The sequence below is a fragment of the Apium graveolens genome, chromosome 2, assembly GCF_009905375.1.
Source record: "Apium graveolens cultivar Ventura chromosome 2, ASM990537v1, whole genome shotgun sequence".
Taxonomy (NCBI): Eukaryota; Viridiplantae; Streptophyta; class Magnoliopsida; order Apiales; family Apiaceae; genus Apium; species Apium graveolens.
Genome location: NC_133648.1, coordinates 47224188 through 47239579, shown reverse-complemented (window position 1 = coordinate 47239579; position 15392 = coordinate 47224188). Strand labels below are relative to the sequence as shown.

Below are 15392 nucleotides of genomic sequence, written 5' to 3'. Positions count from 1 at the left end.
AAAGTTCACTGACTCGGATATTTTACTTGTTTACTTTGTTGGTGTTTCTGGTACTCTAGAGGGCGTGTATGTGAACACGTTCTCAATCTCGTAAAGAAGCACTGGAAGAAGTTGAAGTTTTTGAAGAAGTTGAGAAAGTTGAAGAAGAAGAGATCATTACAATGGGAGATCAAGCAGTAAATCCAAAGGCTTTGATGGATTACTCTCAACGAAAGATCAATGACATTCAGTCTAGCATTGTCAGACCAGCCATCACGGCTACTACTTTTAAAATCAAAGCTAGCACGATTCAGATGGTGCAAAATTCAGTCCAGTTTGGGGGTTCTCCAACGGAAGATCCCAAAATGCATATTAGAGATTTCATCGAGATCTGCGACACTTTCAAATTCAGCAATGTTTCTGAAGATGCTGTTAAGCTGAGGCTTTTCCCATTCTCTCTGAGGGATAAAGCTAAGTGCTGGTTGCATTATCTACCAGCAGGTTCTATTACTACTTGGGAAGATCTTGCTCAGAAGTTTCTTACTAAGTTCTTCCTCATGGCAAAGACAGCTGCAATCAGGAATGCTCTTACTCAATTTGCGTAGCAATCGATAGAGTCTTTACGTGAAGCTTGGGAGCGTTATAAGGAGATGCTTAGGAAGTGTCCTCATCATGGGATGCCTAACTGGATGATTATCAATTGCTTTTATAATGGTTTGTGTTAGGCACAAAGCATGCGCTAGATAATTCACGCAAGTATACGCATTCGCAAATAATATAGAATGATTTCTAGTTCGTTCCCACAGAGACTCTGATTAATTATATTTAATTAACACTTATCACCAATGTATGATTATTTTTCAATGTCAAGACAATAACAATTAAGGTTGATTACTAATATTAACTACGAGAATTAAACACTTGAATTAACAATATTAAACACACATGAGATCCTAACTTCATTACTACTTCATTCAATAGTTATTGTCATTACCCTTAGCATGTAATGGTGATGATATTAATCGAACAACACAAAACTGATAAACGCCAACTTTCGTTGTACGAATACCATTCCACCAAGCATCCACAATTAAGATAGAAGTTGAATAGACATCAATTATGTTGAGACCCTGTATGTCTATAGAATTTGACAACATAATGATTTAAGCGCAAGTTATTCATGATGATTACACAGGGCAAGTAAAACGGTTAGAGTTACCCACTAATCATGCATAAAATACATGAACCTATGCTAGCATGGCAAGTTCTAAATCTCAAGATTCACTGTCGCTTCACAAGAGATTAATAGGCTATCTTACATGTTCGCGACGCACATAAAACGAATAAACACAACCTATACTAGATATTATACAATCACCACATACCAAGGTATTAAACAATTAACTAAAGAAACCCATAGTAAATCCGCTAGAGTCCCATGATCACAATTAGCCCATAATAGAACTCATCGTCACCATGGGTTCATATGAAAGCATAATAATAACACAACAATATAAAGATAATAAAAATACTTAATAAATAATGAAGTACGTCACAAGAGTATTAAGGTTCAAAGCATAAAGAAAACTAGCATCCACAGTTACAACGAATTAAAAGAATCACAAGATAAGCGTATGCTTCCTCTTCTTCGTTGTTGCGTGCTAAAACGGTCTTCTCAATCTTCTTGCCTTCGCTCTTCCTTATCTTGATCTTTTGATGAAGAAAACGTCTTCCCATAAGGTTTATATAATATACCAAGAGAACCAGCGCCAACAGAAGCCCAATTGTAATCGAATTAATAAAATCCAGAATCTGAATTTTTGCCCACAGGCGGCCGCCTGCATCCTCCACGCGGGCGCTTGCTAGCAGGCGATCGCCTGCTATTATCAAGCGAGCGCCTGCAACCCTTCTGGAAAATATATTATTTTGCTTCTATTTTTGCTGATTTCTTCGCTCATCACCCCTAGACTGATTCCAAGCACTTCCTTAAGCTTTATTCGATGAAAACCACCTATCTAATCAAGTTATACCCTGAAATGCAAAAACACTAGAAAATGCATCAAATACGCAAAATACTTAAGTCCAAGACACCAATTCAAGCCGTTATGAGACGCTCTAAGTGGTATAAAATGCCACTTATCAGTTTGGGAGCACAGTCAAGACCCATGCTCGATGCAGCGTCAGGTGGAGCCTTATGGGCTTAGAGCTACGATGAAGCTTATGGGTTGATTGAAGTGATGGTTGCTAATGAATACCAGAACCCAACTCAGAGACTACCTCAAGGAAAAGTAGCAGGAATTCTGGAGGTGGATACAGCTACTGCTATAGCTGCTCAGCTAAAGGCGATAGCTATGAAAATCGATTCTCTAGCCAACTATGGAGTTAATCAGATATCCAGTGTTTGTGAGCTGTGTGCAGGTGCGCATGCGACGGAGCATTGTGCTATATATTGTAAATCAGCTCAGTTTGTGAGCAACTTTCAGAGGCTACAACAGCCAGTTCCTGCCACGTTGTTGTGCATATGTTGTGTACTTGATGATTTTATAAACAAAACATCCAAGTGGATTTTACTTAGTGAAATAATGTAGCACTCGACGAATAAGAATTATAGTCCCGACGGATGTTAACTTATTATCCATCGAGTGAGTAGCTTATGTAATGATAAGTCTGTAGTACAGTTCTGTATACATCTTTGTATATATTCTGAAGTAGCTTATAAGTCATGTTGACTTTAACTAGATATGCAGAATAGGTTGATTAATTGTATATAAATAATGTCTTGTAATTCTGCATAAGTGAAATAAAGTCAAGTGCCAAAATAGCTACCGACGGATGATTAACAAAGCCTTCGACGGATGATCAAATGACTATCAACGGATGTTTAATATAACAGTTGACGGATGATCAATGAAGCCATCAACGGATGTTCAGAAAGTCGACAGATGATCATATATCCAACGGATGTTCATAGGTTCCAACGGATGATCATGTAAAGAATTCAAACAGCAGTTGAAACAGTGAAATCTGAGCACAGCCGTCGAGATGTGTACAATTCTACTGTGGAAGCCCATTAAGTGGGTAATAGAGGACGAAAAGTAGCAAAGCTTAAGACTGATAGTTTTTATATTTATTCATTCTTTTTGACTTTGTAATCTTGGTAATATATAAACCAAGAATGTAGCAAATAGAAATAAGTGAGCTGAGATACAAAAACAAAGAAATCTTTGTAAGCAGAATTATTAGCATTTCCTTGTATTCTCAGTAATTCAATTTGTAAGCAGCTGTGAGCATTCTTGCACACAGAGTCCTCTCGATATATAATATATATCTCCGGTGGAATTGTTTAAATCCACCAGAAAGTTTTTAAAGACTCTTGTTTTTAATTACTTATGTTTTGATTCAATTAAGTTTCCATTCCGCATTGTGTTAATCAAAACATTATATCTATATTCGAGTTGAACATTTTTATTTCGAGAAAAAGGTTCAAGAATTCCATTCAACCCCCCTTCTGTAATTCTTGCTATATTGTTAAGGGACTAACAATTGGTATCAGAGCAAGCTCTTAATCTATAAAGAGTTTAAAGATCAAAACAATTCAGCAAGATGAACAAGAAAGACGTTGGTGTCAAGATTCCTTTTCTTGATAAAGATAATTACCATCATTGGAAGGTAAAGATGCATCTTCATATGCTTTCTCAAGATGAGGCCTATGTGGACTGCATAGAAAGAGGTCCTCATGTTCCAATGAGAGCTGCAACAGGAAACGAGCCATTTGTTCCCAAACCAAGGCATGAATGGTTTGATCCTGACATTGAACAAGTCAGGAAGGATAAAAAGGCCATGAACATTCTGTTCAATGGAGTTGATGCAGACATGTTTGACAACATTATAAACTACAAAACCGCCAAGGAAGTCTGGGATACTATACAGATAATCTGTGATGGCACTGAGCAAGTTAGAGAAAATAAAATGCAGCTCCTGATTTAGCAATATGAGCATTTTCACAATAAAGAAAGTGAGTCACTCACTGACATTTTTAGTAGATTCCAAAAACTACTAAATGCTCTTAAGCTGCATGGAAGAGTCTATCAGACTAAAGACTCTAATCTAAAATTCCTTAGATCTCTTCCAAAGGAATGGAAACCAATGACAGTCTCATTGAGAAACTCACAAGAATATAAAGAGTTTACTTTAGAGAGACTGTATGGCATCCTGAAGACCTTTGAGCTTGAGATAGAGCAGGATGAAAGGATGGAGAGAAGAAAGAAGAAAGGAGGATCCATTGTACTAGTTACTGATCTGGAAATGGAGAAGGAAGTGAAGATGGAAGCTGTAGAATCAACTTCAAAGGTCAGTGTGAACAAGGGAAAGGGGCTTGCAGTAGAAAGTGAAGATTCATTGAGCCAAGATGACATGGAGGACATTGATGAGCACCTAGCATTTCTTTCCAGGAGATTTGCCAAGCTCAAGTTCAAGAAGAACTTTGGAGCATCCAAGCCAAATAGAAACATGGTGGATAAGTCAAAATTCAAATGTTTCAAATGTGGCTTGGCAGGGCATTTTGCAAATGAGTGTAGAAAGCCAGATTCCAGTAAGAAAAGGTTTGAGTCTGTGGATTATAAGAAAAAATACTTTGATCTACTCAAACAAAAGGAAAGGGCTTTTATTACACAAGAGAATGACTGGTCAGCAGATGGTTTGGATGAAGATGAAGATGTCAGCTATGTCAACCTAGCCCTAATGGCCAAGTCTGATGAAACAGAGACAAGTTCCTCAAGCAATCAGGTAATCACTACAAACCTTGCACATTTATCTAAAGCTGAGTGTAATGATGCCATAAATGACATGTCTACAGAATTGTATCATTTGCGTGTTACACTTAAGTCTCTTACTAAAGAAAATGCTAAAATCAAAGAAAACAACTTGTTTTTAAGTGAGAGGAATAATGTGTTTGAGTCTTAGTTTGTTGATTTTGAGAAACTAAGGATTGAGTGTAAGATTGCTAAGGAGGAATTAACTGAGTCCTTGAAAAAGGAAGAAATTTTAAAGAAGCAGCTCGAGCGTGAACAAGAGGTGATTAAAGCATAGAAAACATCCAGGGATGTCCATGCTCAAATCACCAAAGTTCAAGGAATTGAGTCTTTTTGTGATGAAGCCTGGAAAAAGAACAAAGAGAAATTAGAACCCAATTTGGTAGATGGTATGCTAATAGATGTAGACTCGACGGATGATGAGGACTATCCGTCAGATAACAAAAAGTGTTATCCGTCGAAAGATGAAAATCCTCATCCGTCGGCTGTGAGCAAACCCATTAGCAAAGCCAAACTAAACAAGCTGAATGAGAAGTATGGGTCTGTTTCCAAGAACTTTGTTTCAGGAGAGTCAAGTCAAGTTAAGAAAGGGAAAAAGGCTAATGTTGGTCACATGACTGTCAAACAGTTGAGTGACAGACTTGAGAAAATTGAGGTAAAAATAGAGACTAAAAGGAAAAACAATAGAAATGGTAAAGTAGGGATTAACAAACACAATAACTACACACCTGAAAAATATGCTCCTAGAAAAATCTGTGTCAAGTGTGGTAGTGTAAATCATCTGTCTGTTAATTGCAAATATGCCATGCCTACTCCCATGTCTATTCAGTCTCAATTTCCTAACATAAATGCCATGCCTCCCATGCCTGTTAATGATATGCCTACACAGAATATGAATGCACAGTTTGTTAATATGCCATTTGCACCTAATCCATATTATGCTGCATACAGTATGTCTCAAATGCCATTTAGCATGCCTTACTGGAATAACATGTTTACACCAAGCATGCCATTTCCTGTTAGCCATAATATGTATGATAATTCTGTTGCATTAAATGGTTTCAAAGGCCCAACCCAAATGACTAAGGAAGAATCTGAAATTCCTAAGTCAAATGAGTTAAGACCTAAGAAACAGAAGAAGAAAGCTAACAAGGCAGGACCCAAGGAAACTTGGGTACCAAAATCAACTTGATTTGATTTTGATGTGTGTAGGGAAACAAAAGGAATCTTTGGTATTTGGATAGTGGTTGTTCAAGACACATGACTGGTGATTCTACCCTGCTCACAGAGTTTAAGGAGAGAGCTGGCCCAAGTATTACTTTTGGAGATGACAGCAAGGGTTATACTGTGGGATATGGCTTGATTTCAAAGGACAATGTCATCATTGAAGAGGTTGCCTTAGTGGATGGTCTTAAACACAATTTGTTGAGTATCAGCCAACTTTGTGACAAAGGCAACTCAGTAACCTTCAACAAAGAAGCCTGTGTTGTGACTAATAATCAAAGCAACAAAGTGGTTCTCACTGGTGTCAGAAGAGGAAATGTGTACCTAGCTGACTTCAACTCAGCTAAAGCTGAATCTGTAACTTGTCTTCTCAGTAAAGTAAGTCAAGATGAAAGTTGGCTATGGCACAAGAAGCTATCCCATTTAAACTTCAAGACCATAAATGAGCTGGTAAAGAAAGAACTAGTAAGAGGCATTCCTCTAGTGGAGTTTTCAAAGGATGGACTGTGTGATGCCTGCCAAAAAGGGAAGCAGATTAAAGCATCATTCAAGAAGAAACTTGATTCAGCAATTAAAGAGCCTTTACAACTGCTTCACATGGATTTGTTTGAACCAGTCAATGTATTGTCAATATCAAGGAAAAGATTTTGCCTAGTAATTGTAGATGATTTCTCAAAGTTCTCTTGGATATATTTCCTAAAGTCTAAAGATGAGGCTAGTGAAATCATCATCAATCACATAAGGCAAGCTAATAATCATCCTGATTTCAAAGTTAGAAGAATCAGGAGTGACAATGGAACTGAGTTCAAGAACTATGTCATGAGAGCATTTTGTGAAGAAAATGGGATCTTCCATGAGTTTTCAGCAGCAAGGACTCCACAACAGAATGGAGTAGTGGAAAGAAAGAACAGATCACTTATTGAAGCTGCAAGGACAATGCTTGAAGAATCTAAACTTCCAACATATTTCTGGGCTGAAGCTGTAAATACTGCATGTTACACTCAGAACATTTCTCTGATTAATCAAGCAAGATGCATGACTCCCTATCAATTATTCAAGAACAAGAAGCCAACTCTAAACTTTCTTCATGTCTTTGGCTGTAAATGCTATATTCTGAGAAATCAAACTGATCAAAATGGGAAGTTTGATGCTAAAGCAGGTGAAGGAATTTTTGTTGGATATGCTGTTGGTAAAGCATATAGAGTCTACAATCTAAGAACCAACATTGTTGTGGAATCTATACATGTTGTGTTTGATGATAAAAAGATTGAAGGACTGAAAGATGGAGATCACCATGAGAGCCTCAAATTCGACAATGTTGAGATGGTTAGTGATGAAAGTGATGATGAGAGTGATCAAGAAACAGTGTCTAAGGATAATGCAGACAAATCTACCACCAATGAAGCACAAAACTCAACATCCGTCGAGTTGCATAATGTTTCATCCGTCGGAAGGCAATCTGTGTTATCCGTCGGAAGACAACCTGCCTCATCCGTCGATAATCAAAACTCACCATCCGTCGGGTTATCAAAAGGAGCAGGAGGTCAAGACAGATCACCTACAGAAAATTCTCCCTTCTCAAATCAAAGATCCATAAACTCAGGGGGAGTTTTTAGCAATCAAAACTCAATCACATATCAAGACAATTATGAGGCCTCTTCATCTAGAGCTAATCTACCTCAGCAAAGGAAATGGACAAAAGATCACCCCTTTGAGCTTATCATTGGTGATGTGTCTTATAGAGTTCAAACAAGAAGAGCAAATCAAGAAGAATGTCTATACATCAGCTTTTTGTCAAAGGAAGAACCAAAGAAGGTAGAAGAAGCTTTGTTAGATCCTGATTGGATTTTAGCTATACAGGAGGAGCTAAACCAATTTGAAAGGAATAAAGTATGAAAGCTAGTACCCAAGCCTAAAGGAAAGAATCCAATAGACACCAAGTGGGTATTCAGAAACAAGATGGATGAAAATGGCATAGTAATCAGGAACAAAGCTAGATTGGTTGCTAAGGGCTATTGTCAGCAAGAAGGAATAGATTTTGATGAGACATTTTCTCCTGCTACAAGACTTGAAGCCATCAGAATCTTCTTAGCCTATGCAGCCCATGCCAATTTCAAGGTCTATCAAATGGATGTCAAAAGTGCCTTTCTGAATGGAGATTTAGAGGAAGAAGTATATGTCAGTCAACCTCCTGGTTTTGAGGATCCAAATTTTCCAGAATATGTTTATTATCTTCTGAAAGCACTATATGGACTGAAGCAAGCACCTAGAGCCTGGTATGACACTTTATCAAAGATCCTTTTGGAAAATCACTTCACAAGAGGTACTATAGATAAAACTTTATTTTTCAGAAATGTTAATGGCTCTAGTATAATTGTTCAAATTTATGTAGATGATATTATTTTTGGCTCTACAGATGAGAAACTTTGCAAAAAGTTTGCCAAATTGATGCAAAGTAAGTATGAAATGAGTATGATGGGAGAACTAACTTACTTTCTTGGTTTGCAAGTTAAGCAAGTTAGTGATGGAATATTCATTAGTCAAACTAAATATATTTTTGATCTTTTAAAGAAGTTTGATCTAATGGATTGTACATCTACAAAAACTCCCATGGCCACTGCAACTAAGCTTGAAATAAATACTACTGAAAAGTCTATGGATATTTCAAGTTATAGAGGCATGGTTGGTTCACTTCTGTACTTAACAGCCAGTAGGCCAGATATAATGTTTGCTACATGTTTATGTGCTAGATTTCAGGCTAATCCTAGAGAATCTCACTTGATAGCTATTAAGAGAATTTTCAGATATCTCAAGGGAACACCAAAACTTGGCATTTGGTACCCTAGAGATTTTGGTTTTGATCTAACTGGTTATTCAGATGCAGATAATGGTGGTTGTAGAATTGATAGAAAGAGCACAACAGGAACTTGTCAAGTTTTAGGAAACAAGCTTGTGTCCTGGTTCAGTAAAGAGCAAAAATCAGTTTCTACTTCTACAGCTGAAGCTGAATATATTGCTGCTGGCGGTTGCTGTGCACAGATTTTATGGATGAAAAATCAATTGCTAAACTATGGTTTGCAAGTTGAGAGGATACCTATTTTCTGTGATAACACAAGTGCAATTGTCATCACTGAAAATCCAGTGCAACATTCAAGGACAAAGCACATAGACATCAAGTACCATTTCATAAGGGAACATGTGATGAATGGTACTGTGGAATTATACTATGTTCCAAGTGAGAAGCAACTTGCAGATATCTTTACCAAGCCACTGGATGAATCCACCTTTTCAAGGTTGGTAAGTGAGTTAGGTATGCTAAATTACTCTTAAATCTATCTGAGTTATTTTGCTAGTTGATATGTAGCCAGAAATTTAGTTGATTTTTAACTCTTGGATGAAATTTTGGCTAAGTCAAAATTTGCATCTCGACGGATGACCCTTATCTATCGAGTTTAGTCATCCGTCGATATACTACTTGCTAATAAAAGTCAATTATTTTTCTGGAATACTTTATGTCTCGACGGATATCAGTTTATCCTCATCCGTCGAATTGTCTAAATCACAGCCGTTAATTCCCTGAACATTATCCATCGAGCATACTTACAGTTTGTAAGCATTACACGGCGGATAATGGGTGGAATTTTTTTTTACAGTTTATTTTTAAACGACTAATTTTAGGCAAATCCTATTGGTTAATTTACTTTACTTTATTATTTTTATCAGTTATTTTTGAGATAGTATAAAAGCTTATTTCATTGCAATTGTTTTCTTTTATCATTCTCAAATTCAACTGCCTTTATTTCATTCTCTCTCAAGCAAATATTCTCTTTCTCTTCAAGCTTTCATTCTCTAACAATGGCACCTGTAGTTAAGATTGTGTCTCAAACTGGGTTCATTTATGAGAAGAACAACTTTACTGCTTTGGTCAATAAGGGTATTCAGCAATCAGAGGACTATCACAAGATGATGGACTTTGTAAAGAATTTCAAGCTAAATTATGTCATGCTGAAATCACCCACAATCTTTTGTGAAGTGGTTGAGGAGATGTGGACCACAGCAATCTACAACTCTACTGACAAGACCATCACTCTAACCATCAAAGGTAATGAATTCTGTATCAATAGTGATGTGATAAAAGCATGTTTCAAAATTCCTGATAATAATGTGACTTTACCACACACTGACACTGATATTATCAATATGCTTAATTCCATGCATTATGCACTTCCTACTTCTAAACTGAGTGATATTAGGAGAATGGGTCTTAGAAAGGAGTGGAGTTTCATGTATGATGTGGTTACTAAGGTTTTCTCTGGAAAAATCAGTAATTTTGATTCTGTAAACATTTCCATGCTTAACATGCTATACATGCTAGTCACAGATAAATTTTACAATTTTAGTGACCTTGTCTTGATTGAGTTAGGTTTTAAACTAGGTGAGTTAGCTAAAAAAGGAAAGAATGTGTATTATGCTAGATATTTCATGTTATTGGCTAACCATCTATGTCAAGAAATTGTGCTTAAAAACCCAAACAACAAACTGGCTTGTTGGGTTCAAGAGAGAAGACTCATTGCAGACTTGAACAGAGCCAACCATCACAGGGATGTGCCAATGTTCTATTTTCCTGTAATGCAGACACCTCAGGTAAGTGAGGTAAGTTCATTCATCCCTACAACTATTCCAACCTCCTCCATTTCTTTGAATTCAGGAATAGCTATGGCAACTGTGACAATGACCAAACAGTTGCCTACCAAAGCTGCCAAAACCACTGAAATTTCTAAATCCAAATCAAAGAAAACCCCCTCTGGTATCTCTCAAAAGGTACCGGTTGAAAAATCCACCAAAGCCAAAGAGGGGAGTGTGAAGGAGGGTAAGTTAGGTGAGGGAAGGGCTGAACATCAAAGAAACCCCAAGAATAAGGTTGGAAAGTTGAGTGAATCTCAGCCTAGCCACACTGCAGTTTCTCAACAAACTGCAGTGCTTAAAAAGGACAAAAGCCCACTTCTAGCTGCATCCTCCCAAAAGGATATAGTTATTGAACAAAGCTCTCAGCCAAGAGCACAGGCCAAAAGGGTTAGGGACACAAGCTCACCCTAAACTTACACAAGAAAGAAGAAATCTAAAACATCTGGGGATACATAGGGCACACACACAGTGCAAACTGGTGCTAAAGACACAGTCCCTGCACTTTCTCAAATTTAGTTTGATGTGGCTCCAATAAATGTAGAGTCACAGCCAAAGTCTCTAATAATAGAAGCATCTGAAACACCATACTCACCAACAAACTCTCTGGAAGTGGATATGATAAACACTTCAATTCCTGATTCCTCTTCTTTAACTCTGTTGGGGAAGCCAAAATCTAGTGCTAGTGAGCATCATCTTTTAGATGATTTGTTGGCTCACTTGCCAATTCTTTCAGATACTATTGTGACATCTGTGCCTCAAATAACTTCAATCAACACAGAGTCAACAATAGTTTATCTTCCCACCTCATTCATTTCCACTCTCTCGATGGATATTGTTCATCCATCGAGCAGTGATTGTATCCCGACGGATAAGCTTAACAGCAGTTATCCGTCGGATAGCATTACCACTCACTCAACGGATATCACTTATCCGTCGAGTATCTCTGCACAACTTCAAACTTCAATTATTTCAAGTGTAGATAATTTAGTGGTAATACAGTCACTCTTAGGACTGAGAGAGGAGAGTGTATTGAGTGAGAGGCTGGGTTGCTCCCAGGCAAAAGGAGAGGAAAAGAGTGAAAATCAGCAATCCATTTATTCAGGATTGGCAAAAGTGAGTGAGAGGAGTCCCACCTTAGTAGGTGAAGGTGAGGGTGTGAGGGTGGGGAGTCAGGGTGAGACCCTGATGCAACAAAAGAGAGATAATGAGAGAATGGCAGGTATAGGAGAAATAAGGGTGGATACAGACATTGCTCATGAGTCAATGATTGTGGATGATGCTGAAAAGGAAAGACAATTTCAGCAACATTACAAGGCTGTAATTGATAACATTTCCTTGGATACTAACACTTTTACTCATCCTGTGTTAGCCTATCAATTGTTGGCTGCTCAGGGCAATGAGGAGGCAGAAAAGACATTAAATTTGGTTCATACTTCAGAATCTCTAAAAAGGGATAAAGCTGCTGTCAATTTAATGCCTCCTACAGCTGATGAGCCATCTGAAGAATTTGGAGTAAATTCTAATGATGATGACTCTATTTCATTTGATGGAAGCATGAACTTAGGGGGAGATGAAGACCCAAGTTCTCTTTCAGATCTACCTGAATGGACCATGACTAAGGAATCCACACCTGGACAATTCAATGTATCCTTGGTCAAACAAATCATGTCTATCCAAAAGGCCATTCAGAAGAGCTCAAATGCTGGTACCAAGGCTGTTCTTCAAGCTCACCTAGATTCTTTACATCTAATGAAGCTACAACAAGTCAGACAGAATCTAAGTGTAGATGATATCAAAAAGGACATAGATGACTTGAAGACCTATAATTCTGAGAAGCTGGATTCAGTCATGCCATATGGTACCATGAAGGAGCTATTACTAAGACTGAGGAGAGAATCAGATTCTGAAAAGAAGCTGGCCAAGATGGAAAATAGAGTTTAAGTTATTGAGAATTCTGTGGTCATCCTTCTTCAAAATCAACAGTCTCAGACAAGCCTTCTCATGCAACTGGCTAAAGCACAAGGCCTAACTCCTCAACTTGATGATAACAAAAAGGGGGAGAGAGAACCAATTAAGGGGGAGAAAGGACCAAGTGTGTGGCGCCCTCCAAACCCGGGTCAAAAGTTTGGGGTCCACACACACCTTAATTATAACCTGCTTATAATAATAATAAAGATAATAATAATATATGCAGTGACCCTACTTACCAACCACCACGGACCGCAACAGGTTAAAGTATGCATACAAGCCAAACACACTAATATATTACAAACCGTTCAAATCCCAACTATTTCAAACTTAAACTAAGTATTGAACATTATTACAAACTTTTACAAACTTAAATTATCCCAAAAGAAGCCTACTAGCTCTGCTTTCTCAACCTGAACCCCTAGCTCTCGCGCTGGACTGGGGATCCTCGCTACCAACTGGTTCCTTTTTAACTGGAAAGAATATAAACAACATCGCACAAATGAGCTAACTAGCTCAGCAAGTCACAATGACAAAACTGAGAATAATGATCATCAGGTGAATATGATTATGATATCAAGTAAACAATGGATTATGATTTAGAATTGGATATTATACTTTTAATTTAAAGACCAAGGTTAGGCTGCTGATCAGTCACGCACTAACCCCGAGCAAGGCACACAGCATTGCTCTAACTACTGGATCCAAGGCACACATTGGCCTAACTTGACCATTATATGGTCTGACCACGAATCTGGTCCACAATTTTATAAAAACAATCCAATTCTAACATAATAACATAATATGCAATAATAAACAATAACAACAATAAATGTTTAACAATGAAAGGGTTTCAATCCTTGTAAGGATCAATAAGGCAATTTAAAAGCTTGGATGCTGGGTAATGAAAGAATTGGATAACAAAGGAATCAACATTCCAGGGTTTCAAAGATTTAGGCTTTCAAAGCATAGGATACAAGGATTGAATGTACAAGTAATTCAGTTCAGTGTTTGGGATTTTGTTTACATGTATTTGTGGAGTAATATCGTATACTTGAGATTTGTGTTTAGGTATACAAAAATCAATGGTCTAGAAAGAATAAGGTTTATGGCTCAAGAACAATAACTGGAATCAGAGTTTAGGTTTCAGTGCTTTAAAGCACTTGCAATATCAATCTGACTATCAAATACTACAATATCTCGAGAAAGTTCAGAACATTTGCCTGATATTAGCTTACTACACTGCACTCGTTTCCAATCACAAGCGTCTTACTCTTCAACTATCTGTTTCCCTTTCCTACGTCTTGCCTCTTCTGCTCACATATCATAAGCATCTATCAATAATTTACTCATGGAATTTTATTCAACACATACTTCTATCTACCCTTCGTTTTACCCAAATCCGATTAACGGATTGAAAGTTATGCAATAATCAAGTAAACACCGAATATATAGACCGATAGTCAATTAACAAGTCACATATAGCACATAATACATCAAGTAATCAATGATATATTATTTATAAAGAAGTCTCGGGTCATAAATAGGCTTTCTGGTATTTAAAATGATTTTTAAAACATTTTTCGGAATTAAAACGGGTCGTTGGATCAATTTCGGGTTAATAAACAGGGTTCGGTTGGCCAATTCTGGCTCCGAAATAATTTTAGAACAATTATCGAGCCTTGGAAATAATTTAGAATAATATTTTAAAGCTCGAAACTATTTTTTCAGAATTTTTAAATCATTTTTAAATAATTAAATCTAATTAAATAATTAATTAAAATTAATTAATAATTAATTAAATCAATTAATCAATTAATTTTCGAATTAATTGACCAATTAATCAATTAATAATTAACTGAAATTAATTAACTAATTAATTTAGATTTATTTGTGAATTAAAAATAATTTTCAAAATTAAAATAATAATTTTTAGAATTTTCAGAAATTAAAAACGAATTTTTATAATAAAAATAAATAGGAAATATGATTTTTAAACTTTTTTAAAATAGAAATCCAATTTTTTGCAAAGTCTGGAAACTACAGGGACCAAACTGCATCGTTTTCAAAACTGCAGGGACCAAACTGCAATTTTGCAGTCCAGTCGCCGGAAAAAGTCGGGATGGCCGGAGAACACGTTCCCGGCGTCCTCACCCCACCAACACCTCCAGATCACATCTACACAACACCAGGAACACAACCATGCAATCAATTCATCCTAACAATCCCTGAGTTGGCCGGAATTTGGCCGTGAAATTTTCCAGTTTCCAGCGAACATTGGAAAACTTCAAAACACAACTCCCTTCTCTACAGACCTCGTTGGTTCATGAAACTTATACGACTAGATTGCAAATTTCACAGAGAACACAACCCACTATAACACAACATCAACCTATCACAGAATAAGAAACCCCCAAATTTCAATTAAGAACATTCATACGGTTTATAAACCCTAATTTTAAAATTCGAAAATCAAACTCAAATTTGAACATGTTATTGAACTCCAAATCAGACGTATGACATATGAAAATCATCAGGAAAACAAGCTCTACAACATGCAATCATCAAATCATACAAACAATCATCCGAACAAAAATTCATATTTTTAATAAAATAAATTCGAAAATAAATAAATTTTTAGAAAAATAACCTTGATTTCTGCAGGTGTATGGATTACAGAATCTGGTAGAGCTCTTCAAGACCTTTAGATTGGTTACTCGAGCT

The 15392-nt window shown here is 36.8% G+C and overlaps 1 non-coding gene across 1 annotated transcript; it reads right to left on the bottom strand.

The window, feature by feature from the left end:
* Nucleotides 1-551: 551 nt before the first annotated feature.
* Nucleotides 552-658, bottom strand: LOC141709289 (small nucleolar RNA R71). The gene has a single exon (XR_012569875.1). It is a non-coding gene; the product is annotated as a small nucleolar RNA R71 (small nucleolar RNA).
* Nucleotides 659-15392: the final 14734 nt, after the last annotated feature.